The following is a 27,993-nucleotide window of genomic DNA, read 5'->3' as shown; positions in this document are numbered from 1 at the left end:
ACAAACTCGTGAAACCCTCTACCATTAAAGGCAACCAACCCCACGAAGGGTGTAAATGTTCAAACTTGACCACTGAATGAATGACATCATCCACTCTTAAACGTTAAGCACATGCAGGAACATTCTTTCACTCTAAGGAAAGAAAAAAAAACACCCGAACAAACCCAAACGTACCAAATGAGGCTACTCTTGTACCAATAACAAAACGTTAAAAGAAAGTTCTCTTCACGCACTCGCGGACGCCGGTTCTTTCGGGATGCGACACAGATTGTTCGTCCCTGTTGCGGTTCACTTGCTGTCCACATTCGATGTACTGAAAGTTCATTTTCCAGTACTTCAGACACTAGTTCGCACACAAGCGCCACAAGGGGGCCCTACTTGTACATTCCATGGCCCACCATGACCACATGCCAACGAGCGCAAATAAAGAAAGGCACTCGCCATTGTACCCAGAGGTAAACTCCCTACCGTGCTGTAACAGCGGCTCTAGTCCTCAAGAAGACCGTTAAATCTGCCAAGCTGGGCTACTCGCAAATCACACGACTTACGACAGCTGAACGCACCCAACCCTTGCACACAGAAACAAATAACAAAAAGGGGAAGAACGGCAGTAGCGGTAAAACTAACAATAATCCTCATCTGAGCGATCCCTACACACACTAAGTAAAACACAGACAAAAAAACAACTAAGTGTGCGCCAAACAACACTGACCCGTTCCTGTCTAGCACTGCTCACTATTCAGCGCTAACACCCCTTTCCACGGCGGCACACACCGACCGTCGCACGGAAGCTGATTCCGTTTCATGCGCAACCAGCTGATTCTACACGAACCCTGGTTCGGCTCGCGGTGTCCTGTGCTCCCGGGAGAGAAGGAACACCCTACCCGGCGGTAACGCGTACGACGATGTCGCACCTGCGTCGCAACACCTGCCTCCGCCTTCCGCGCTCTTGGGCCCGTCGGAATCGCTCTACGCGCAAGACGCCGCGGGCCGCCTGCACTTTCCTGCTTTGCGCACGGAAGCTCAACGATTAGGCGCGCCGATCCGCTGCCCTTGCATGCCCCTTGTGCTGCCTCGGCGACAGACGGCTGCTCATTGTCCACCTCCACAGAAAGAAGTTCGGCAGCTAAGACATCTGCCTCGCGAGATTCCACGATCTCACCTGTAGCAGTGGGAACGCTACGGTGTTGCTCAACAACGGGGGTGGCTTCGGCCGCCTCAACTGCATTCCCACTCTCCTTATCCCGTGGCGCTCGAAGCGCCCACGAGGGAACAAACACCGTGAAAACATTGGTGTCCTCTTCGAGTTTACCAATCCTACGGAGCTTCGCTTTTTCGTAAGCGATCTCCGCTCTTCCTTGGGCTAATTGAGCACTGAGCTCCACAGCCGTCCACACGGACGGGCTACCCGCGCCCCTGCTACCCGCTAGCCTTGCTTTTTCCAAAGCGTGCTGGGCATTTTTGAGAGCTAATCCAGCTATCAACTCCTCAATTTCGAGCACAATGGCACTAACCTTTCGGTCGGTGCCGCGACATCCCGTTAGCATAGTGGCCATGGTGAACCCGGAGAAAACAAGTCAAGGCCCACCTGTGCTCGCTCCGGGTTCGGCCGGGTCGCAGTGTCACTGATGCAGCAGCTCGTGGACCCGATGCGCCGCTCTCGCCGCTGGGATGGGGCCATGCTCCCTGGGCCGGAGCCCACGAGGCCTCCCGCTGAGGTGTCGCCCCGTCGAACCGTGGCTTTCGCCGGCCTGGGCCGGAGCTTACGAGGCCTCCCGCTGAGGTGTCGCCCCGTTGAACCACGGCTTTCGCCGCCCTGCGCCAGAGCCCACGAGGCCTCCCGCTGAGGTGTCGCCCCGTTGAACCGTGGCTTTCGCCGCACTGGGCCGGAGCCCACGTGGCCTCCCGCTGAGGTGTCGCCCCGTTGAACCGCGGCTTCCGCCGCCCTGGGCTCGAGCCCACGAGGCCTCCCGCTGAGGTGTCGCCTCGTTCAACCGCGGCTTACGCCGCCCTGGGCCAGAGCCCACGAGGCCTCCCGCTGAGGTATCGCCCCGTTCCCGTTGAATCGCGGCTGCTGCCGCACTGAGCCGGAACTCACGAGGCCTCCCGCTGAGATGCCGCCCCGTCGATGCTTGGAGTTGGGCTCGTTGTTGGTCGGAGCCGAACCTTGCGTTGAAGGAGTCTCTCCGCAATGCCCCACGAGCTCCAGCCGATGGTCGTGGTCATCCTGTCGACTGCGCCAGTTAAATTTCGCCTCTCCATCTTCTTGGCGAACTGATGGAGACGAAATAGTGATGTTCTTTTGATGCGCAAGCCGAGAGGACGATCTCGACTCGCTCTGATGACCGACGACCGATGCTTGGAGCGGGTGAGGGATGAGGACTGCCTTCCTTGCTGGATATTAGGTTTATTTACACTATTTACATTACTCCAAGTTTACATCAGGTCAGAGTGACGGTTACATTGTCACTCTGACAGCAGCAGCCTGTTCGGCCGAGATCTATACTGAACTAGATCCCCTCTCGACCGACCCTCGACAAAACCCAACACTCCGGTTTTGATAGCAAAAACCTCGCCTACAAAAAAGGGGGCGTTCAAGAAAGAGAGAAAAACCTTTCAAAACAATTATTAGAAACCATTGATTGGCCACAGGAACCAGCCAATCACACACATGTCCTCACCTGCGGTCACGTGACCTAGCACTCTCTCTTACACACTCATAGTGCGTTTCCCACGAACGCCATAGCACCCGACAAGCAAATACAGGACATCTGTGGGGTAAGTGGACACACATTACGTTCAGCGGGCGTCATCTGCACAAAAGCCAAGCCGAGGGCCCGGAGCGGTCCTCGCGCGGCTGACCTCCCTCCGCGCGGCGCCTCCCGCGACGCCGTGCGTCTGCGTGCGCGGCGGGACAATGAGGGTTGCTAATTCCCTCCCAGACGAAGGGCGCCGCCGCCTGCCGCCAGTCCCACCGGAAGACGCGCTTCAGGCCCACTCGGTGGTCTCCGAGGCGATTGACCCGTCAACGACCAACGCCGCCGCCGGAGTCGAAGATTTTCCAAACTTACCCCGCGCGCGCTTTCGACACTAAGAGATACGATAATCTGGCTTCCCGTCAGCTTGTTATGCCGAATGACCCAGCCACCTCCGACGCGACAGAGATACTCAGGCTAATCACCCCCGTCCTTTGACACACAAAAGGACGGGCACAACACACGCTCTCCGCGTCTCCGAACTTGGCGTCCATGCGGCTACATGAAAGGGACACAGGATCGTAGCTACCAGCGGAGGCGACGCCAATACATGAGCCACCGGCGGCCTACATTGATTACATGCGGAGCCCGAACTTAACAGCCTCTTTAACATTGGATTGGATTGGATTGGAAAACATTTAATGAGCATAAAAGTGGGTGGCTTTCTCAGTCCAGATAGCCGCGAGCTAGCGCAGCTGCTTGGGCGCGAGTGATGAGGCGTTCTTGGTCCTCGCACCGTGAGCTGGCCAGCTCGCGCTCCCACTGCTCAGGGGATGGGGAAGGGGGGGGGGGGGGGTTTGGCGCGTAGGGGCATTCCCAGACTAGGTGGTAGGTAGTGTTTGGGACGGAGCAAGAAGGGCAGTTGTAGGGGTAAGTGGAGGGAGATATGTGGTGGAGTATCGTGGTGTTGTAGAATGTGTTGGTCTGCAGTCGACGCCAGATGCGAGCCGCCTGTGTGCTGAGGGATGGGTGAGGAGGAGGGTATTGAAGCCGCAGTTGGCGATAATGATATAGGATTTCAGTGTATCGGGGAGGGACCGGGGGATAGATGGAGGGTTCGGAAAGGTCCTCTTTCGTCGACGAAAACGCCCGGAATGTAAGAGCGCGGGCAGCGGCGTGTGCCGCCTCGTTTCCCTCGAGGGAAGAATGGCCTGGTGTCCATACAATCTGGATGTGGGGTGGATCCTTGATTGATGATAGTATCTTCAGCGCTGAGGGAGAGATGCGGCCTGTACAGTAGTTGCGGCAAGCCTGTTGCGAATCTGTGAGGATTGCCACGTAGTTAGAGGAAGCCGTGGTCGCTGCTAGAGCGATGGCTGTCTCTTCAGCCGTCGTGGTGCTTGCGTGGAGAATGCTGAGGGAGGTAACATTGACAGATTTGGAGTCGACGACAACCAGTGCGTGAGCAGGGCGGGATGTATACTGAGCGACGTCCGTGTATCGGGTGTCCGGTTTGTTGTGGTATTCGGCCCGGAGGCGGGTGACGCGGGCCTGTCTTCTGCCTTGATTGAAGGAAGGATGCATATGTTTGGGGATGGGAGACACGAAGATATGAGCGCGGAGTGACGGAGGGATACGCTGGGGGGTGTCTAAAGGAAGAGGAGTGGGGTAGCCTAGTTTATGCAGTACCGTGCGACCCGTAGGGGTGAGGGCAAGGCGAGTGAGTAGCTGGACCCGCTGTGCTTCGAGGAGCTCAGAAAGGGAATTGTGGATACCTAATTGCAGAAGGCGGACAGTAGGCGTGAAGGCAGGGAGGCCGAGGGCGATTTTGTATGATTTCCTAATAAGGGCGTCTAATTTAGCATGTTCCTTTGGTTTGAGGTTGACGTAGGGAGTACCATATGTAATCGGCCTCTTTAACACGAAAGTTTTTTTATGCCCGGATGCACTAAGATCTCATCAGCGTCATTTCTGTCACGTCGCCAGAAAAAGTTGCATGGACGCGGCAGCGCCCGGATATGAGCCACGAACTCTCTCGCTGCAACGGGAGGTTCAGAGCGCTCGGCTCACTGCGCTACGAATTCAAGTACAAGTAGGCCTACGAACGCGCCTTATATCTTTCTCTGGCGCTCGCTGGAGATCTTTAAAACATGAAGGAAGCATTTTGAAGGTTTTGTAATTTCTGTTCATGTGTAGCCGTCGTATTGCTTGAAATATCCATAAACACGTGTACGTTATACTGTTTTCAATGCACATGCACCTCTGCGCTTGTATTTAAGCCTATATACCAGTCCTCATCACTTTCCACACGTCCTGTTTGTTTGCCCTTCAGTTTTCCACCCCGTCCGCCACATTCCTGACGTCGTGTAGTTGCCAATGTAGTTCGTAAAATAACTGCCACGACCAGAAACTTGTGACCAATGCGGTTGCAACAAAATCAGGAAAAACATTTTATGGTGTGGCCGCTGCATCAAATTTTGTTTTTAAGGCATGTGTAGCACTAGGTACACTTGTGGAACTTTAGAATCCAATATTTCTTTGAGAAGCCTTAGAGCTCCTCCTGACAGCTAATACGAAGATATAACATTATTTTTTAGTCCCACACGCATTCCTGGGAATGAAATGCCATTATTGATTGCTTGACCACTTTCCATTATAACTGCACGTGATCCCCAGAGCTCACTCTAAATTGGTGAGTGTACCGAAATATGATCTATGCCGGAGCAGTGCACGTTTTGTACTGCAGGGCTGAATTGACCAACTTTCATCTCTGCCTTAGATATAGCGAAAACTCTTGGGGCTACGGTAACTCACTTATCTCAAGTAGCTGCGTCGGCGTTGGAATTGACACCCTGATATGAATCCTGTGTATTAAAGCATAAATCGGGAAAACGCAGTGAGCTTAAGGGATACGCAAACAGATAATGCAACGAAACCTAATTACACCGCTACAATGAAGCAACGAGGATAAGCTGTCAAGACGTGCACAATAGATTTTCTTTGTACTGTGGTAGTGGCACTGTTGATCGATCTTCCGTTGATCTCACAAGAAAGCCACCAACAGATCGTAGGAGACAACACAACAATGAGTCATTCTCTAGGCAAGTTCCTTGATTTGACTGGCTGCCGAATCGGGTAGCGATGATGGACGAACAGCAATACTGCAGTATCTTTTCGCCGCGTATTTCCAGCCAGGATGTGCTACACTTCAGATAATAGGAGCGCTTTCGTATCTCCACAGTGCTATTGTTCCCCGATAGTAGACTTAGGTAGCTATCTCTATATTGCCGTAAAGACGTTTTTATGCGTAGGAATTGTATGCCAGGCTTCGGAGAAAAATCGTAACCCAATCTGCAATATAACGCAAAGTGCTCCGAAGGGATGCGTGGGGCTTTATGTAGTTAGTAATGAGGGAATTCCTGACTACTGTGAATGACTACTGGCACCTATGATACAGTATTTTGAGCACACCATCTCTTAATTAACAGTCATAAATAGTAAGTAGGTCCACGATGTCTTTTATAGCACCCTAGGATTACTAATGATTAGAGTTGCAATGCAACCTTTTACGGTGACTACCCACGGATAATTTACAATCACAGCCACGTAAGTTTAACTATGAATGATTAAGACCAATTAGGACTCACTGGAGTAAACTACCAGAAGGTAATGTTCAACATGAAGAAGTAAGAGTTAGAGGGTCAATTACACCATTAATGCTAATTCTACGTTTAAATGCAGAGCATTTCAGTAACTCAAGATGTCACCCGCGTTGACGTCCGTAGTCCCCATCGCTGCCCCTACACTATATAAAAAAATAATACTTACCGGCGCCAGGTTTCGATCCCACGACCCTGCGGGCGGAACGCAAGGTACATGGTGCTGTACCCACTGCGCCACAAAGCCGACACAGAACGGAACGTTACGAACGCGCCTTATATCCTTGACTCATTCAACCGTCGGCCACAGGTGCGTCCTCCCCCGCGTCCTCCTCGCCTTCTCTCCGCTGGCAACACCCTCTCTCGCCGCGTTCGGTTCGGGCGCACAACAGGTGGGGACGTGCGCAACACCCTCTAGCCGCATTGGGTTCGCGCTGAGGAAGTCGGTTCGCGCGCAAGAACAGGTGGGGGCGCTCGCATCGCGCTCTCTCGCCGCGGTCGGTTCGCGCTTAAACCACATATGTCGTTCGCGCGCGCTCCGGTCGCTAACATCTGTGGCGTGATCGTGACGTCAACATCACGCGTTCGTGTGGTGGCGCGATTTCGGCGCTATAACACTCTCGCGAGGGGCATTGGATTGGATTCGATTGGATTGGATTGGCTTGGCTTGGCTTGGCTTGTCTTGTCTTGGCTTGGATTTGATTGGTTTGGATTTGGATCGGATTGGATTAAAGTGGATTGTGTTGGATTGTGTTGCGTCATAGCCGCGCCACGTTGCGTCATAGCCGCTCCACGTTGCGTGATAGCCGCGGCAGAGGGTTCACGGCACGTTTCACGTTTCACCATCGACTTCATCGACAATGTCTACGCTGGAAGACAACAATCACAACAACAACCAATACGTAATCCATACGACTTGCAGGCGCGCCCCCCGCGGAAATGCTCTGCATTTGATCGTGCCCCTCGCGAGGGGGATGTTTTTGATGTTTCGTAAGCCGCTGCAAATGACAGTTTTGTGTGTACAATTGCAAGAGCAGCTGTGATGGCACTAGGCTGATCTTTAAATGTTCTTGGTTCTTTCTTTTGTTCGTAATTTGGAGAGGGCATATGCTTGCGGCGGTCTCTTATTTCCGAAGGGCCATGGCCCATGCAGTTTGAAAGGATAGTGCTATAGCGAGTTGTTGGACTGTACCCATAATAAATGTATGTGATTGCTACAAATATTTTATATTTGCGATTTGTTTTAGCCTGCTTTTATTTGTTGAATTGCTAACTGTTTTATAGTATCTGACGTCCGCAAGACGAGGGCAGCCCTTTTTTCCTTTAAGACGCCTAAGTGAACGTTCGCAATATTAACCATTATATTATCATTAGCTGCTAAACAAAGGTTTATTTGGTACCATTTTTAAACCACTTTATTTATTAACTAAAATACTCAGAGCAGATTAGTCGCCTCGATACATTGAGTTTCAACAAGTAATGGTTTTTGAAAAGAATATATGTAATAGCAGGTGGGCTTGAATATGACTCGTAGCTAGGCTAGTGATTTTAACCCGTAACAAAGGCATCTATATCGCTTGTGGACAATGGGATAATTTCATACAGGTGTTCCACTTGAACATTCTTACAGCGAAGCTGCTTACGGCTAGAGTTTCCTGGAGTTTTCGTACCCGTACACAAATTGTTTGCACCAGACACAACTCCAGCACAGGGCGGAAGCCAACTGGGCTCCGCTTTGGGTGATCAACAACGCCGCTGTGCCCAACATTAGTGACCTCACCTCATAATGTCATTTCCAACGCTACAAACTGAACCAATGCCACACAAGCCTGGCCAAATCATTCCCCAGCGTCGTTTCGCTTGTGTACTTACGCATGGACTTGTTCCTCAGCCGGAGCAGTCGCCTCGTACGTGGGTAACCAGCCGTAAACAATGTGAGTCTTTTGTGCTTTTCAGCCACTCCAATTCTACCATGAGGTGACAGCCAACAAGCCTCTGGAAAAGCTACATGTGCAAAGTTCTGGCTACAACAGCACATGAACGCAGCCCTTTTTCAGGTCCATGATCGAATGCATACTACGCACCACGAGTTATGCGCAATTTTGTGGACGGTTGGGCATTTGACTGATACCTTGCTACGGCGTTGATATGTCCCCGTCACTCGAAACTAAAGCAGTGCTGATCCTACGAGGCTCTCCGTCCTGAACCGGGGGTGTTGCTGGAACCTCATGCCATCCGTAATGACCTCCATGCGCCTGAATCTACAGTGAATACTTGGTGGAAGGTTAACATCTATACCGAGGCGAGGATGGCGGTATGTGATTTATGTATCGTCGCGCCAAGCACAAGTGTCTCTGAATATCTTGTAGCGATAGTGGACACAAGGCCATGTCGGTGAAAATTTCATACATAGCGGACTTGCCGGGACTGGCTTTCTGCCCACAATACGGCAGATAGTGCCTGTTACCATGGGGTCCTCCACTGGCTCCATCCCCATCTACAGGTGCCCACCCTAAAAATCTGGTGGTGGAAAACGATAACCTCCACCACTCCACACGCGCTGTACTTCCACCGCGATGAGCTAACCACCCGAGTGGGCACGCTCCCTATGGTAGTTCTTGCTGTGAAGGCTCGCACTTGGGGAGGCCTTGTACCCAGCAGTGACCCCTTCTCACCCCCCCATAACACGCGGTTGTTACGGGTGCCTTTCCTTTCTCTGCTTTCCCAGAGCCAGATGCCGTCACTAAACATCGGTGATAGACAACACCACAGGGCACTCTGTCCAACAAAAAAGAAAATGGGGCCTTGCGGTAAAGCCAAGTATTGAGAATGCTTAGCAGAAAGTGGTGGAAACACTGATTTTACCTCAACTATATCTCCCAAAAATGGCATGACCAATTGCCGGTCAGGCGACTGTCATTCCTGCTACGTTAGTTTATCTGACATATTTAATTTGTTTAAATGGAAGTTGCAGAAATGTATCGCCTGCTGTCAATACGTAAACATCTCCGCGAAAAGTTTGGTTACAGAGAACGGCCGTCGGTGTGGTTGTATCACACCTTTCGTAAACAATCATATGATAGTTGGCCGCTAGGACGACTTTATCATTCCTTCCTGTCATTTATTTACTTCGAAGACAAGTTCAAATACAAAGACAAACGTTACAGAATTATGGTCTGCTGCTAATCCCTCGGCATCTGAGACACGAGTAAGTTTACAAAAAACAGCGGTTTCTCTTGTTCCTTCATTGAAGCACGTTTAATTTACTATACTTGATCGGGAAATTTACAGTGAAGTGTCACGGATTCGATATTCCTGTGGGCTTCAACGGGAGGGAAATGGTAATCCCGATGTTTGTTGGCCAGGTTAAAACTCTATTCCTTCGAAATTTAATTACGCAATCGCAAAACAGTAGTCAGTAACCTTACCAACCGACAGCAAACATAAATACATGTGCGTTTTCAAACCAGGCGAGATCTCAATTGTATGCAGCTTTCCTGGTGATGCACCTTCGCGGAGTAGAGTGGCACCTGTTTTTTACATTCCCTCACTTGGAAATGAGCTAAAAGCCCCTCGTTTAGACGATGATTAAGAAACTGTGCGGGGAAATTTACACTATCAGGAGTTGACGGCACGTGGGCAGAGATATCTTACCATGTCCGGTCACTCACCTCGAAACACAAACGACTATTTTCAGCTGCGGGCCTCAAAATACGGCCGATTGTTGACGCGCGCATCAAACGCCCTTTCAACTAGTAGGGTGACAGCATACGCCCCTCGTCCCTGCACGCCGTTGAACATGACTCACGGCCGATATGAGATCGCACTGGTCTAAAAACATTAGATAGCGAGCAATGCAGCATGTCAAGGCAAGGGTAAAAATATATTGAGCAAAAATAACATAAAATTTGGCAGAGCAGAATGAAGCTATCCAAATGAGAGAGAATATAAATCGAAAATGTAGTGACATAAGTACAGGGCGGCCAAGTGTGGTAACAGGAAATAGAATTGCTGGCATATCTTCAAGAGCAGCCCTTTGATTTTTGAAGCTAGAGGAGGTCACTGTGAAGGCAGTGCACCTTAAAATGAGGATTATCCATGCTCTGAAAATTCGCAGAAACAATTCAACACGTCTTCTTCGACTCGATTGTATGCACTCCAATTCTTGCGAGGCAAGCATGCGCCTTCCAAGAGCACATGATTTGGATCGTGATACAGAAAGGCAATCATCTTAGGCACGGAGATTCGCATCCTCTGGTAATTACGCTGGTAAACGAAGGTTTGATTGTAATGTAACGTAGTATTGTTACCACATATTATGGAAGAAACATAAATTTATTCTTCTCCTACAGACATACTAGAACTACTAGCAGCGCAACAGCGGTAGATCGGTTTTTGTCGCCGCATAACGCGGTATTTTTAAAGAATTCCCTCGGCTGCGTCATTGTCGTGTCTACTATAGACCATCGAGACGTACCCATCCATGCGTAGGCATACACCCTGAATTTTTCTAGGCCACACACGTGTTACATACTCTACTACCCCTGCGAGAAGACAGCAATCAGCGGCAGCCGCATTGCCAACACTAAAAAGGACAGTAAGAGGCCGCACCATCTTTTCGCGAGACCTGGCTACGTTACCTCGCTGTTTTAAGGTTGCTTTTCTGCCAAGAATCAGGCCCCCTCGTAGCTTGGTGCTAGTCCTGCCGTCTCATCCTTTACGCTGGGCCTGTTGTCCAGATGGGCAACCATCTGTCAGTAATTCACAAGTCCTTTTCTCTGGCAGGGGACAAAAACAATACCACTGCTCAAAATACGGCCAATACCATTGCAGCCAATGTAGGATATAGGTGGCGAAGTTTCTTTTTCTTTTTTTTATGTAAAATTAAATCACCGCTCTCGTGCTCTCCCTCTCTGTAGCTTTATATATCCGATATAGTTAAAACCCGATCTAATGATGTCACCGAATACCGCAAAATATTTCGGGACATAGAATCGTAAAATGTGGACTGTCATTTTAGAGGCAGTTCATTTCATAAATTTGATGCCTCTAGAGAGGCGAATCCCAGCAGCTACCACGACATCGTTATTGCGGCGGCCGCGGCGCTCACCCGCGAATAATTTAGCAATGCGCTAAACGTCCGCGGTGAAAAAAATTGGCCGCGTATCTGCTTCTTTCGTTGCAAATGTCGTCAAAAGACGATAGTCTTTATCGACTTTTGCCAAGTAAATTCCTCCCTTCGCTTTACCGCTCACCTCTCATGTTGTTCCTCTTGCGTCGCGCTCCTCCCAAGGGAAAGACGCCAAATGTTTGCTTAAATTATTTTAAATTTCCCGCGTTCCACTGCTCCAAACCGGGTGTCTCGAGGCGAACGCTGCCGTACGGCGAAGACGCGCGTTAATCGGGGCACCCTACTTCAACGTTTATAGAACCGCGTTTCCTTACTCCCCGTGCGTTGCAAGCAGAACGTGGAAACTATCTAGTGGAACCTTGCGTTACTGTTGCCGGTTGATTTCTTCAAATGGCGCCAGAAGCTATAGTGGCGCTGGCGACAGCAGGCGACGCTGGAGTGAATTCTTTTTCTGCAGTTGATGAAGTATTTAATTTCGCAAAAGTCAAGCATGTTTGAATTTTTATAAAAGAACACTGCAAATATCACTTCTGTATTGATTTGTTGTCTCATATTTGCGTAATGTCTTGTTCTTCTTCAACAATGCCGACAAGTCTGAACATTACACCGGACCAAGACGGGTAGATTTAGCTGTGACTATATAAGACTACTGCGCAGGCATTGTTTTGCTTTGGCCGGGTGGCTGAATCGAGTCGCAGACAGACAGACGGACAGACATACAGACACACAGACATACAGACAGACCAAAATTTCTGGGTTTAAGTAGCCCAAGAAAGACTATCGTCTTTAAAAAATAATAAGCCAGCCGGGGCTTTCTCTGCAGCCATCACACCCCAACAGACGCGCGAAATGTAGTGCGCTTTGTTTTGACCACGGAGCAAGAATTCTTGTGCCTCTTCCGCGCTGAGTGGAACGTTTTTGGTTCTCATATTTTTGATCCGCGTAATCAGGGTTTCCTCCAACATCTCGTGCGGAGTGGCTTTGAAGTTCTTTTTCGTCAACGTAAGTCTAGAGAAAGTAGGGGATGGACGGTGACGTGGTTTCACTTCAAAAGTAGGGAAAGCGAGCTGGCCGGGTTGCCGTAATCTGCAGCCAGGGGACTGCTGATTTTATCTTGTAGAGCCCCTTGAAAAGCAAACTAGATGTCTTGTTTTTGTTTCCTGGCATGGCCAAATAACTTCCGTTTCGCTCTGAGGAAACACTTTAGAAATTGTTCTTTTTTAAATGTACTTGTTTCTCGAAGTCCTTCGTTAAATCGGGAGTGGCGCTGAATCTGTTTCGTTTTTTCTGACTCATAAAAGCATTGAGCCGTATATACACTTGTGGGAGAATGTGAGTTTGTTTTTAGATCGGGAAATTCCTAAGATTGTATTTTGTTTGATCGAGTTCCGACTATTATATTGCATCTTACTCTGACGCAGGCCTGTCTAGTTGATGAAACTTGATGAAACCCTAGGACACATTATTGCTTCTGACAAGTGTTCTACCTTTTTGCTAATCATATATACATGCTTGTCTACAACTATTAAAGTAACATTTTTTTTTGTTTGCAGGCTTTGAAAATTTACGCACCCTCCTTCACGACAACTGTGCAGTTCTGCACCTCAAGTTCAACCGATCCTTTCATTAATTTTTCGCCCGTCAAGCTCCACGGCACTCCACCGTTATGGTTCTCTGCTGTTTAGTGCGGACATCGACGCACTGATATTTGCACGAGCCGATTTGGGAATCCACGTGTGCAGAAACGACGGGAAATTGTTAGGTGAGTCTGCGGTCGAGAGAGGCACGTACCGCCAGAGGAGGCCTGAACTGTTTACTGCTTCCAATGCTCGCCTTTGTCCAACACCGTCCACACCGTAGTTCGAATGAGAACCCAGAATAGGAGGAGACGGAAGAGGCTGACAGTGAACCGGATGCCGATGCCAAAAAAGAAGCCAAATTCTATCAAGTGCTCGTGATTTTTCGACATGTCGAGGAGCCGACTAATACTAATGTACATTCCGAGATTTTCGCTTATTTTGGAGTCGCACCGAGCATCTTCGTGTAAACGTGCACTGGAGAAACGTTTTTTAGCTTTGAGTTAGCTTGGCGTTCTCTGGGTACAACCCGAATGTTGCCGCCGGATTTATTACTGGGGCAGCTGCCAGCACGAAGCTACAGTTAAGGGACGTAGTGTAAAAGTAACTTTTCAGGATATAGCCATCTGATCGCTACCGGTAACTTTGATTGATTTCTCGACCATTCCCGTAACAATGTGTTGGGGGAGTTTGCTTTTCAGCCATTGATCGATTAATAATGTTAACCACTTTGATTGTTCTACAATTGGTCCCATAGCCGACATGCACAAAAAGCTCGTTGTATGTGTTTTTACGTTCTTGTTCATTCGTTATGCTTTACGGTGATCAACCGAAAATGCGGTGAATAACTCAATTGGGATAATCAGAAACAATAATGAACCCCGTACATTGGTGGAAATAGACCCCAAACGGGGCTTCGACTGCATAACGTTTCGAATGCACCTCTCCCAAAGTGCTTGACGCAGAATCTTCAACCTTTGACAAAAAGAAATTCTAGTTCCTCTCAAAAGGTCCCGTGACGTTCTTATTTGCTTTTAAGGTAGTAGGGCTTACCAGAAGGTTCGTCGCTGATGGCGTCGCATACTTAGCCAGCATACACGACAGCTTCATGGGCTGTCTTCATTTTTGCTTCACTGGTGGCGCTTGCGTCGGTGACGCTAATCCGCATTAGGCGCCCCCTTGACTTCATCTGAGCTTCAAGGGAACATGGACGTCAACAGGCGTTTCCTGGGTTTAAACCTGGAGTAATAGGGTTCACTTATTAACCTGCCCATCTACAGACGAGAAGAACTGCTTTATCATGATTTTTGCTCTTCTGTGTTTAAGTGCTTGTTAACATTTGTCTCGTTGGAGTAAAACAGACCCTTCGTTTGGAGACTACGCGGCTAGAACTAAAATTTTGGACGAGAGAGCGGGCGCCCACCGGCATATCCAGATATTTAAATTTCACTGTCGAGCGCTCACAAATAGCCATGTATAAACCATGTATCAAACAAGAATAGCCATGAATAGCCATGTATCAACCAAGAAAATTGTTCACATTGACATTCATACGCAGTTTAGCTCAAGCAAACGAGAATGCAGAAGAACTTGTAGACCACTGGAATCACCTTACACTTCGGCAATTCCGAAATATGTTGTAACGCAATAGTTCTACCAGACATGTGACGACACGAACGAGAGAGATACAGAGAGATATACACACACACACAAAGAGAGAGAGAGAGAGAGAGAGAGAGAGAGAGAGAGAGAGAGAGAGAGAGAGAGAAGGGATATGGAGAGAGAGAGACGGAGAGATTTTTATTCGGTGAGCAGGGACTGATGTATGGGCCTCGCCCCGTGAAAGGCATCCCTAGCCCGGGATTTCTTGACTTCGACTGGCTGTCCGTCTTTGAGTCTGCAGGTTTAGCTGGGCATCCGGGTCTGAGCTGGCCAGGCAAGCCTTACAATGTTGGAAGGTGGGGTCGGGAATGAGCAGAAAAGCATTACTAACTGGAAAGAATGAGGACCGACGTTTAGTGGAATGAAATTACGTCACAGACGCGGATAAGGGCACTGGCGCGGCTTGGCTCCTTTTTAGAAGGAGGCTAAAACCGAAAACTTGTCTTCGGAGATGTCGGATGGCCTAAATATTTCCAGGTGGTCAAAACTATTCCTAAGCCCTTCGCTGTGGCTCACTTCATAGCCCCAGTGTAGCTTTTAAGCTATTTTTAAGTTGGAATTCAGTCACGAGTGGATCAGGAGAACTCTGAATGCGTGGCGCTTGCGCGGACACCGAGGCGCCCGATGAGCACAGCCGTTGTTGAGGATGTGTTTGACAGAGGATAAAGTTGTCAGAGGTACGTCCACCCGCGTGTGATTAGTCTTGAGGCGGAGCCTGAAGCAACTGCTGTTCATTTTTTCTTAAAGAGGACGGTCTTTCTTGGGCTGCACTTTTCGTAAGGCATTTCTTGACTGCACGCCGGTGAAACGTGTTTTTTTTCGTGACTGTGTGCAGTCCAATAAAAGCACAACTTCTCCAGTTCACCCGCAACATCACTAATAGCACCGCCTTCCTGTTTTGCTTTTATTTCTTTGTAGTACAGCGCAAGTGATGTGAGAAGATTTGGCTCCCGAAAAGAAGGCTCCATGACCACCCGTTTTTTCTAACAGCAAGTGAAGCAAAGGTTTTGTAAGTACTTCGCAGACAAGCAAGCAATACAATGAGTCCCTTACAACCTAACATAAAAAATAAGAACAACCTGAATGCGAATGCCAGAATTCGTCTGGTATTGCTTTTGTCTACACTCTGAGCTTTCTTTCGGCAAACTCATCTCAATGAATCCGGCTGCAAAGGTATCGACAACCGTTGGCACTGCGTTACCTCGAACGCGCGTTCTCTGTTGAGACTGCTTGCTGTATCGTACAACGTTAACTGACTACTCTTCGAGAACCACAAACTCAGCAACTTTGTATAACATGGCATATGTATTTTAATTTATTTAATAAAATGACGTTAATCGTCCGTACTTGTGTCCCCTATTCCTTCTTTCAAGATTTCTTGTTTTACAAGCCGTATTTCACGATCAACCGATTCACGGAAACATTAGAATTTTTCGCCATGGATTGACGTAAATTCCCATCGTGTGTACAAATGCCCTACTTACGATGGCCGCCGCGTTGCCGTTCGGTTACTTTTTCTCACACACTGATATATACATAGCCCGAAAGCTCAACATTGCTGCAGTGAAACTCCCTGCGGACGTGGGCACGGAAAACCGCACTGTTCATACGACTTGTCTGACACCCTGCGGATAGATTTGTCCGATATAGCAGGCCTTGAACGCACACGGCAGTGCAATCGGAGCATATCGGATAACTTATATCGCGATGCAAATAGCTCAGGTCAGCTGGAGACTTAAAAAGGCATCCGATTATTGTTGTGCTCGTCACAAGCATTCACAACGAGTAGGGTGGCAGTATACGCCCCCATTCCTGCACGCCTTCAAAGATGGCCCAATGCAGCCAAGAGTTCGTACTAGTCGGATATTCGGAATGCCTCGAAAGGAGGCCCCTGAAGTTTGTGGATCCAATTCCGGCGACCTTAATTTGCAGTGCGTGCGGCAACGTTCCAAGGCTGACGTTTTCTCTTCTATGTGGGCATGTCTTTTGCGAACCATGCTGCCTGAGCTGCGCTACCACATCAAAGTGCATCTGCCCACTGGACGGTGATGATTCTGCCATAGAGGACGTCAGCAGTAAGAAGTATCCAGTCGAGAACATGCTGCGACGAAAGGTGAAACGCGACTTCACGGTGGACGGTTGTACGAGTGGTTGTTAGAGATAAGCGTGCCTCACTTACAAAGTAGAAAGGTTTTTGAGGCGCATCTAAGCGTTCGTTCCTTGCGTTCAACCCTTAGTTATTTAGTGTTTGCTCAGCCGAGCCCTGAAGCCCCTTGTTCTCTTCTCTCCTTCTACATTGGCGCTACCTTCGATTGAGCTTAAGGGAAGCAGCCTGTAGCTTTCGGGCAGTTGTCGGAATGTGGGTAATGGGGCTGTTCACAAATGAACCCGAAACATCGTATATAATACTATGTGTTTGTTGTAGGACGTCCAATAAGTGAAGCTCGATGGCAGTAAAACGCGACCAACGGGCCGTGAAGGTTTTCATTTAGTAACGCCTCTCGAGGCTCACTATGCATGGCACATAACCTTTGGGCGCACCGGTGGGCATGCCGTCTACACTTACATGGGATATGTGCCAAAGCACAGCTCGCAGGATCGTCGTTAAAATCACAAATATGCACGATCTTCACCTTTCGCTTTATTATGCTGGTCGACAATATAGCCTGCCTATTTCATATCAGTAATCGGCTAAACAGTCAGGCCCGCGTGTTGACACATCATTGGTGCCCGATGGATGTATCGCCTAGAAACACAACTGCGCAGAAAATAATAGTGCTGCCGACCGGAATGTGGATACGTGGCTATCCTCAACCGTTTCGCGACTCCGTCGCCATCAGGCGCTGATCCTGTAATGAGTTGGGACTTGCCCGCTACTGTGGTAGAATTGGCCCATTACACGTAGAAAATTAGTCTTTGCAAGATTAATTAATAATTTATCCCGGTTATCTTTTGTTTGGCGGGCAAAAAAACTTTTTTAATGCGAGAGCTTTCTTATTGGGACTTAGATGTTCTGCAAGAAAGCGTACATTGCTCCATAGACCGGTGGGTCAACCGAGAAGCTGTGAAGAGATCTATGGGCCCAGGGCGCGTGCGTGAAATCAGGCTTCCATTGTTTCCAAACGTGTACTTGAAAGTCACGAAAAGGAACGCTTCTATATACGGCAATCCAGGCATCGATAATGAAGAAGGGTTACAAACGTATACCTTTATTACATAAACCACGAATGTGTACACATTTAAATCGTTCGTAGATGCATTCAGTTAGGGCACGAAATACCCTCGCATGGGTTTGTTGTTCGTTTGCGATTTGGGTTTCGGAATGTTTGACGGTCGATTTGACGCAATTTCAGCGGCGGTTTTAAGCACTTATAGCGCAGATTTTGACGCAGTTTTCACGTGAGAGAGCCTTCCCGCTTGTCTCATGTTTCATTAAGAAGAGAGAGTAAGTTTTTTTCTTTGGTGGCTTGCGTAAAACCTTCACTGTAAAACAAGAGTACTGCGTTAGCGCAAGCTTATAAAGGGAAGAGCTTCTGGAAATTCTACATACACCGTGCCGTCGACATGGCCTGATCGGTTGAGGAAGATAATTAGCGTTAGAATGCGCCCTAGCACTCCGTTTAAAGATAAAGAACCAGCTTAGCTGGAAAGTGAGGCTGGTGCTTTGCGCGTGATACGTGGCCTACCCATTTTTAAGAAACTTTCGGACGGTGTTGCCATGGCCGCATTGACGCTGTTCCACCCGCATCGCCATCGCTCCCGCCCGCTGTAGGCTCCTAAGCTGCGCTTCATGCAGAGGCTCGCTGCGCGCGCGCTCTGCTGCAAGAAATATTATTTTTACTGCTCCCTTCACTGTATTTGTAACTGCTTTCCAACCTGGTACTTTTTTTTCGCAGGGAGCGCGAGATTTTTCTTTCCCATAGTCATATAACTCTTTGCTTTAAATGTTTGTGCAAACAGGCACACGAAGGTCGGCGTTTTCATTCAGCCTAATTTCGCAATGCAAAAAACCGGAACAGCAAAAAAGTTCAAACGGCGACAAAAAAAAGATGGCTTTAGAAATTCAATTTCTGCTTGGTTTCAAACGAAAGTAAAACAGGCTTTCGAGAAGACGGCAATGATCCAGTAAAGTCGGGCCCCGACTCGCTCTGGTGGCTTTGTAAAACGCGCATCAGTGTCGCAAAAAAACAGGCAGACAATTCCAGACAAAAATTATAAATAAAAAATATTAATTTACCCGCAAACAAAAGACAGCATTTTTAGTGGCAGAAAAAACCGGGAAAGCTACGCGGCGCATGGTCGTCTCAGCCTCAATTGTTTCTTTCAAACATAACTCACTCTGTACGTCCACGTCCGCCGGAACTCGATGATCCCCTTTATAACATTCAGTCTACCTTTACGGTGAGTACTTGTCGCACACAGCCAAACAACACAAGGTATGGTGCCCGAAGAACACGGTTACTTTATCGCAGGACCGGGTTTTTATGGCCACCTCGGAACCAACATTTCTGTGGGTAAGAACTTGTTATTGTTTTCGCAGAGTCATGTATGCTTATTTTTTCTATCCGGCTCTGCGGTGCCAATGCCGCTTCCGGCTACAAATGAGCGGAAGGAAATATCGGGAAAAAAACAAACGCTGGCGTAACTCGGCCGACATAGCAATTAGGCGGGAGTAAACCACAACAGGCCGCGTGATAAAATTTGGCACCACAAAAACAATTCCATGACATCAGCTCACTACCTTTTATTACCCGCATCCTAAGTACCGCAGTAGAACCTACATTTCCGAAAAACCGATTTCACAGTCAGCATCAACAGCACTGGCGATAAAACAGTTGAGTGTTTGAGAGGCCCTTCGTCTTCGTAGATTTAGTGGCCACTAATGGATTGCGAGCAGTCCACAGATGTGGTCCGTATAGTACTGGATAGGTTCGAACAAATAACAAAATTGGTGACGATTACGATATTTCGTAATGCAAAATTTGTGCGCCAGGCGAAATGCAGTCATTAAAGTGACTGCGCATACCTGCTGCGTCCCACGAAGTGACGAGCGCGTTGTCTCGTGAGCCCTCAGTCACACGGCCGTCACCTTCTCCGTAACGGCACCGTCACGTCAAAAAACCGTGACTGAAAAGTAGCGGAGTAGCGTTAGTACTGGAGCTCTCCGTGAGAGTACAGGGTCATCTGCCTAGTGATCAGTTTAGCCTAGAATTGAGAGTGCTTAATCTTAAAAGTAAAGAAAATGGCTTATGTTTCTACGTGTGCTCACTTTTCGCTAATTATTGCTGTAAAAAAAATTTTTCTGATTGGCTGGTTTACCACAGGGCATGGTCCCCGTCGCGTTGACGGAACGGAACCGTAGAGCACGGCTTCCCGTCACCGTCGCACCTTTTTGGGCAAGAAATTACCCGAGAAACCGTCGCCCATGACGAAGCACGATAACGGTGACGTGGCGGGGTGATAAACGGCTGTGTGAATGAGGGCTAACGCGTTGCCGCGGGGGACTTCGCCATACATTTATCCTCCGTTTTCCTGCTCGCTCTATCTTCGGTGGTCTCTTCGTTCTCTCGGTTATATCCTATATTGTCGCCGCCTGAGGACATGCCTGGCGCCATGTCGTTAAACGGCCCTCCCCTCACAGCTTCGCCATACTTCTCTCCTTCGCTGTCCTGCGCGGTCTATCTACTCTGCTTTCGGTTACCCTTTACTTCGCTCGAGGACAACCAGGGACCACGGCCCCGGGGAACCACAGGAGTGCGCCCTTAAGTGCTGTACATTAAAAAGCTGACGCCATGTCGTTTTGTTGTTTTCTCAGTGATTCCATTTTCTTTCATCACACAGGTGCACTGCTGGAATGAAGTCAATGGCTGCCGCGTCGTCCTCCCGGCTTCCCAGGTAGCCGAGCACGTTCGCAACGATTGCCAGAACCACGTGACCTGCTGCCCCAAGTGCACGGCGGCGGTGCTGAGCCTCAACGTGTGTGCTCACCTCAAGTCCCGATGTACAGCGCTTGTAATGCACGCTGCGCCTGAAGCAGAACTTGGGACGGATAACCATGAAAAATCGTTCGAAAAACAGGTTGGGCAGCGAGTACTCGAACTCGATGCTAAGCTTTCTCAATTGTCCTTGGAGAGTGCCTCACAGAAAGACAAACTGGATGAACTTTGCCATAACCATGTTGGTCTGACTCAAACGCTGAAGCAACAGTTTGGGACAGCCTCGGTTCAAACTTCATATCTCTTGGATCGGAACGCAGCGGAAATGAAATCCCTTTACTGTGAAAAAACCGAATGCTTGATGAGCGCCATAACCTCAGCGTTGCCACCGGTTCGACGTAACCGCAAAACGCATCAACGAACCATATCGGGATATGCCGCACTCAAAGAAGAGGCAGTGCGAGATAGTTGGTCCGAAAGCATAAGCGACAAAGTATATCTCCGCCGGTATTTATTATCTTGGAGTATACAATTCGAACAAGAGGATGACAGCGTGTGCCTTTATTTGTGCATTCAATTGCACGAGGGAAAAGATGACGACTTTCTTGACTGGCCGTTTACGAAAAAACTGAAGCTCAGCGTCATCCACCCTGCGACACGAGAGGAAAGGCTGCTCTGCGTGACACCGGACGTGTCTGGTGAAAATAGAGGGCGTTTTCGAAGACCAATAGGAGGAAGCAATGAATGGTTATGTTTTGGGGTAACCCGGTTAGACTCGATCGACATCGAACGTGATGGTTATGTTGAGAATGATCAGCTGCTTGTAAGGCTCGAGGTGGCCTTGTGATGAAATTTCAACAGTAACTGTAGCGTAAAAATCCTGCTGAAACGGAACCCCTTGCGAATGTAGAAGAATCGTTTTGCAAATAATGGTACAATCATTAAGCCTATGTGTTAAGATTACGTATTCATGGGAAGTAGTGTAAATACACCAATCTGGGTAAACTATGTACACTAAAAACAGAATAAATACATTTCGAACCGACTTGATCAACATAAATCTCGCAATATTGGTGTCTTCTACAAGGTGTGAATTTTTCTTTCAGAAACAGGCGGGAAACTTGGGAATGCGAACACGAAATACCCAAACTAAGCCGTTGATCACGGATTAGTTCGGCCTTAAAGGCAAGGGTAATTGGAGACGCCGAAACTAGGCTCATGTTTGGCCACGCTTGAATACAGTGCTGTGTCACGACTTAAGGTAAGAGTAAACTTTCGGCCTATCTATGCCTATATTTTTCATAAGAATTGTCTCAAACAAAGAAACGCGTACTCAGTTTTTTTCACGGTATCAAAACAAAACCGAACCCAACCGCAAACTCGAACCGAACCGATATTTCTCCGGAACAAAAGCCGAACCCAAACCGCTATTTTTTAGCCCGCTAAACCCAAAGCGGAACTGAACCGCAAAAATAAATGACGGTTACCGGTTCATGACAAAACGGTTCGACCATGCGGTGTTATATAGCGCTGTTAGTGTAACTCAACGATTTTTCTTTTAGATACAAAGCATCTATTTGTCGACCCTATGTCGTCGCTCGGCGTCCGGCGTCCGCACCTCTCCTCTTCGTCCCCCTCTCCACGCCAGCTGTGATAACGCCGCTCTCCTCTTCGCCGCTCGCTTCGTCTCGTGCCGGCTCAGGGAGACACCGGCAGCACTATCGCTCCAGGAGCCCTAACCAGCTGTGATAACGCCGCTCTCCTCCTTGCCGCTCCTCCTCCCGCTCCTCTCGTCTCGTGCCGGCTCAGGAAGACACCGGCAACACTGTCGCTCCAGGAGCCCTTAAAGGGGAAGCGTGCTCGTCTCGCGCCGGCCCAGGAAGACACCGGCGACACTGTCGCTCCAGGAGCCATCTCATGGTCGGGGCTATGTCCCTCCCTTGTTGTTGCGCCGTCCACACCCCCCTTGCGCATGCGCGTCTCTCCTCCATTCTTCTCTCCTCCAGCTGTATAAGAGCAGGTGCGCGCGCTGCGCGGCGTTCAGTCTGCTCCGAAACACCGCCTGCGCTGGTTCTGCTACGGTGTGGAAGCTACACGGAACCCCCATGCTTTGCATAACCACATAGCTCCCTTCGGTGAGATGGTGTTATTTTTTATGTACCAACAGCTTAGTGATTATCTACCGACTTTTACCCCGTAGGTCAATCACAACATTACCAATGCCCTCCCAATTCGTAGCAAAGAAATGCCCACCAAAAATTGAAAGTGTATGTTTCTGTTGGCTGCGCGCACAATATGCCATAACTGCGCACGTGGAGGCGCCCTTTGCTCTGCCCTTTCAGGCACAGGACTCGCTGCGACTTACAAAATAAACCCTAAAATAATGAAAGAATAAGTTTTTGATAATTACTTTGCGTAAAAATTCCACATTTCACCAAATAAAAATTTAAACATTTGATTTTTCCTAACCTCCTGTACTTCGTTGGCAGGTCAATGGTGTCCTGTGTATTGGCCCGCTTAATGGAAGGAAAAATAAAAAAAGTTTAGTCAAGAAAGGGGAAATGTATGGGGGTGATTGGTTATAGGGGATGGAGACAAGACCATGCCTTCCAGCAACCTCCAGAGCTCTTGTCACGGCCCAAAATTGCGTCGACTGGTCGGTTCCCTGCATGGCGCCTGCTCACTGCTCTGAGTTAATTAAGTAATTACAGACCGCAGGTAGGGTGGGGGGCACAGGACAGCCATACAAAATATGAAATAAATCTCCTTATTGGTTTTACATAGGGAGCACTAAGGTCGGAAAGCTCCTGGATAAGTGAAAGATCATTTACTGGAGGCATGGAATTTATTAGTTTGGAGCTGGCTTTAGGTGCTTTACTGAATATTGTTGAGAAAATTATGAGGTGGAGGATATTTATGCATGCCCAGCCAGTAGTGCATAACTATGTCGTGGTACGTTTTCACTCGTTGTCTGACCGATCAGGGGCACGAGTGGTCCACAGCCCGGCTAACAAAAAAGCCCGTGTAATAGAAGAATGTGCAGTGACAGGCAGTTCACCAGATAGCTGCACCGAGAAATAGTCAACCACACCCTAAGAGTACCTACGTGTCGCATGTTAAAATTCAAGGGGATGCAGAGGGCTTCATGGTGCTTTTATACTGGAGTATAAAACTGGTTATATTGCCACCGATAGGACGATGGACCTTGGTGGTTTAGGGTTGAAGGAATTGGCTTTATTGCCACGAACTCGTTGGTTCCTAAGAACAGCGACAGCGCGCTTGCCGAGCGCCAACGACGTCGTCTTCCTCTGGCCGTCCGTCGATGATGATAGTGGGGGATTGACCATCCGCCGTGTCAATTAATAGTAATGATTGCGGCATTCCCCCCCTCTTCAAGAACGCATCGTCTCGATGCGAGTGGATACGTAAACTGCAATGCGCTACTCTGGAAGTGACGGCTGGAATGCTAGCGAACAAAGTAGGGTTTGAGGCGCACAACATGTACAACGTCCGGATGTAAACGTTGTCGGGATGAAGAACGCACTGCGTCCGGTAGTTCCTCGTAGTTAACGTCGCTGATACGGCGCAGTATTGTATACGGCCCGAAATAACGCTTAAGGAGCTTTTCGCTAAGACCACGGCGTCGAACGGGTGTCCAAACCCACACCTTATCTCCAGGACTAAAGTGTACGTCACGTCTACGAAGATTGTAGCGAGCAGCGTCGACTGACTGTTGAGTGGAAATTCGGATTCTGGCTAATTGCCGGGCCTCCTCTGCGCGCTGAGAGACTAGTCGAGCGTCCTCGTGGGCATCATCATCGGGCAGGAGGGGCAACATAGCATCCAGCATTGTGGTTGCTTGCCGGCCGTGAACCAGGTGAAACGGAGAAAATTCCCCGCATTTCCCCGAGGGGAAGAATGTGAAAGTGCGAATGCACGAGTTGAATTTGCGCGGTTCGGTAACGTTCGCGAAAGAGAGATCACACACACACACACAACTACAAAGAAAGAAAGATGCATTTATTCACAGACACCTATTTGTGTTGTCGTTGTACTTGATTGCTAGAGCGGATCTCAGCTTTGAAATTTAGTGTCAGTACTCCTTTAAGCGGGTGCATTAGCCCTTCTCACGCCCGATTCCTGGCCAATCCCCCACGTGGGTATGTGCCATGTCAGCGGCTAGGCAGCGCGCGCCCATCTCCCCCCGGTTGCAAAGGAAGACGAGGAGATTCCTGGCCAATCCCCCACGTGGGTATGTGCCATGCATTCGCACGAGCGCGGACATCGCCGGTGGACGCAGGTTCAGGGTCGCTTAAGAAGTGCATTTGTAGCGCCACTATCATCATCGTCTTCAGCGCCACCATCATCATCGGAGTCTAGCCAGCTGGCACGGAACACACTCGGCACCCGGCACACATGAGGTATGGCACCCTGGCTCTACGCGCCTCGTCCTACCATGGCACAGCCAACTCGACCACAATAAACGTAGGCTCGGCCGCATCGCCTCATCGGCCGCCTACAATTTGGTGACCCGGACTAGCGGCTTCGCCATGGAATCGCACCGCTGCTTCCCCAGCTACAATGCGGACAACGGCACGCGACGAACGTCCATCGCCCTTCCAGAGCTACCCGGGCTTATTCCGTTTGACTCCATCTCAAACCACGCCGCATGGTTCGTCATCCTAGAGAGCCATTTCTATGTAAATGACATCTGGTCCTCAGAAATAAGTTACCTCGTGGCACTACAGAAGCTACCTGCCGACCTCCTTGAGCAGATTCAGCTGCCGACCCCAGGACCCAGTGCGTATGACAACTTAAAAGGCACTGTGCTCAGCCACTACGGAATGAAAACCCGGCCGACGACAATCGCGGCAGAACCTGGTGCCGCTAACACCATCAATCCTCCTTCGACACCGCCCTCAGCCCATGTACCAGAACCCTCACTAGGTGACGGGTCTGCGATCATGGGCGCGTATCTCGAACTCCCAGCCTCACCTTCCACGAGACGACTGGTGGCCAACGACCTCACAGGCGCCCCCCGACCACCGCCCGCCACGCCCGCTGCTACCACCCTACGCGCAGGCACCGGTGAGTCACCCACTACCGTGGCGGCGACCTCCGTTCCGCCTCAGTCGCCTACACAACCGCCATCTACAGCCGGTGTAGACTGCAACGGGGTTTCACCTCCAGCGGCACATTCGCTTGCCGGCACAGGCACCACTACCTCAAGTGACCTTGAGACAAGGGCGTTCCCAACAGCGCCACGTACGGACGTCGGCACACTATCGCAAGGGCGGCACCTCAGCACATGTGCCCAAGACGCCCTTTTCGCCGGCTCGAGCTTGGATTTAGCACTCATTCCTGCAGTCCAGCTTCGCCACCGCAGGCGACGTCGTAGGCGACGCCAAAAACAATCACCGCGCAAACGCCTTTCCTCGTCGGCACTCGGACGACGCCCAACAAGGATACGTACACGCCGACCTAGCCAGTATGCTCAGCGCGCACGTTTGACTACCCTTCCGATTCCCAGCCACCGTCGGACCCACAAGCGACTCGCGCGAGACTGGTGCCATCGACATGGGTCGCGAACGCAGTCTCTGCACCACCCTGCACGTGCCGGACAGCGACGTGAAGTGCGCCGCTTCCGCCGCACACGTTATCGTGCTCCGTGCAACGACAAAGCTGCCTACGCGATGGAGCCATCCTACGCTTGTACGCAGTGTTCTCCCGGCTCCTTGGCTTGCTTCATGGAGAAGACAGCGCACTCAAGATGCATGGGACATCTCTTGTACCTCTGGCCGCCCCTGGCAATTTACGCACCGCCGGACGCCCGTTGCTGCCGGCGACCTTTGCGCCATTCCCAGGCAAGGCCCCCCGAGAGACATGCACACACTGAACGCCCTCCCTGGACCGACTAGGACAGTGTAAATTTGACCGCGGACAAATATTACTGATCACCGGTGTTGTACATAACTGTACATAGTTTTCACACATTTCTCATAACGCGCTACGCGCTAGGGGGGGAGCCCTGTAGCGCCAATATCATCATCGTCTTCAGCGCCACCATCATCATCGGAGTCTAGCCAGCTGGCACGGAACACACTCGGCACCCGGTACACATGAGGTATGGCACCCTGGCTCTACGCGCCTCGTCCGACCATGGCACAGCCAACTCGACCACAATAAACGTAGGCTCGGCCGCATCGCCTCATCGGCCGCCTACACATTCAGTACTCCTTTAAGCAGGTGCATTAGCCCTTCTCACGCCCGATTCTTGGCCAATCCCCCACGTGGGTATGTGCCATGTCAGCGGCCAGGCAGCGCGCGCCCATCTCCCCCCGTTGCCAAGGAAGACGAGGAGATTCCTGGCCAATCCTTCACGTGGGTATGTGCCATGCATTCGCACGAGCGCGGACATCGCCGGTGGACGCAGGTTCAGGGTCGCTTAAGAAGTGCATTCGCACTTAAAACCCTGTTGTCTCCTGGACGGCAGTATTGTTCGCGAAGGTAAGAAAAGGTAAAATCTCGTCCCATGTTCGATGCTCCACGTCGACGTACATCGCCATCATGTCTGTAATAGTCTTGTTGAGGCGCTCTGTCAGTCCATTGGTTTGAGGGTGGTATGCAGTAGTTCTGCGATGACTGGTGTGACTTAGGCGCAGAATGTCTTGCGTTAGTTGAGCTGTAAACGCGGAACCGCGGTCGGTGATGAGAACCTCTGGTGCACCATGTCGTAGAACAATGTGCCGGATAAAGAAAGCAGCTACTTCCGATGTGGTTGCGAATGGAAGGGCTTTGGTTTCGGCGTATCGGGTCAGATAATCCGTTGCCACAACTATCCAGCGGTTGCGTGCGATCGACAAAGGAAAAGGACCTAGCAGATCCATTCCAACTTGCTGGAACGGGGTCGTCGGCGGATCAATCGGTTGAAGAAGTCCGGCAGGGCGTGTTGGGGGCCTCTTTCGCCGCTGGCATTCTCGGCATGTTGTGGTGTAATGACGCACAGCTTTGGGAAGATGAGGCCAATAATACTTTTCCCTTAGTCACGCTAGCGTACGGGTGTAACCAAGGTGTCCCGAAGTCGGATCATCGTGACAACTTTCAATAATCTCCGTGCGTAGATTGTCCAGCACGACCAGGAGCCACGAGCGACCGCCAGCCGCAAAGTTCTTCTTGTAAAGGACATTGTCCCGAAGAGTGAGCGCGTGCACAACACGTTTGAAGGCTCTAGGGACAGTACTCAATTGGTCGTCCAAGTAGGCGATCACCTGCCTGAGCTCAGGGTCGCTCCGTTGGCGTGTCACCATGTCCGCACTACTGACTGCTCCCAAG

At 49.8% G+C, this 27,993-nt stretch overlaps 2 long non-coding RNA genes across 2 annotated transcripts in view; one reads left to right on the top strand and one right to left on the bottom strand.

Annotated features, from left to right (window-relative positions):
• LOC144137983 (uncharacterized) overlaps nt 1-27,993 on the bottom strand; it is a 151,062-nt gene that overhangs the window by 80,407 nt on the left and 42,662 nt on the right. The gene's annotated exons all lie outside the window — the stretch shown is intronic.
• LOC144139118 (uncharacterized) lies at nt 16,511-21,706 on the top strand. Its single transcript, XR_013316058.1, has 2 exons — nt 16,511-16,838; nt 20,567-21,706. It is a non-coding gene; the product is annotated as an uncharacterized LOC144139118 (long non-coding RNA).

The sequence above is a fragment of the Haemaphysalis longicornis genome, unplaced genomic scaffold (assembly GCF_048455015.1).
Source record: "Haemaphysalis longicornis isolate Haplotype H1 unplaced genomic scaffold, Haemaphysalis longicornis Haplotype H1 scaffold_5, whole genome shotgun sequence".
Lineage (NCBI taxonomy): Eukaryota > Metazoa > Arthropoda > Arachnida > Ixodida > Ixodidae > Haemaphysalis > Haemaphysalis longicornis.
The sequence above is the reverse complement of the archived record's forward strand: the minus strand, read 5'-3'. Positions and strand labels throughout refer to the sequence as shown.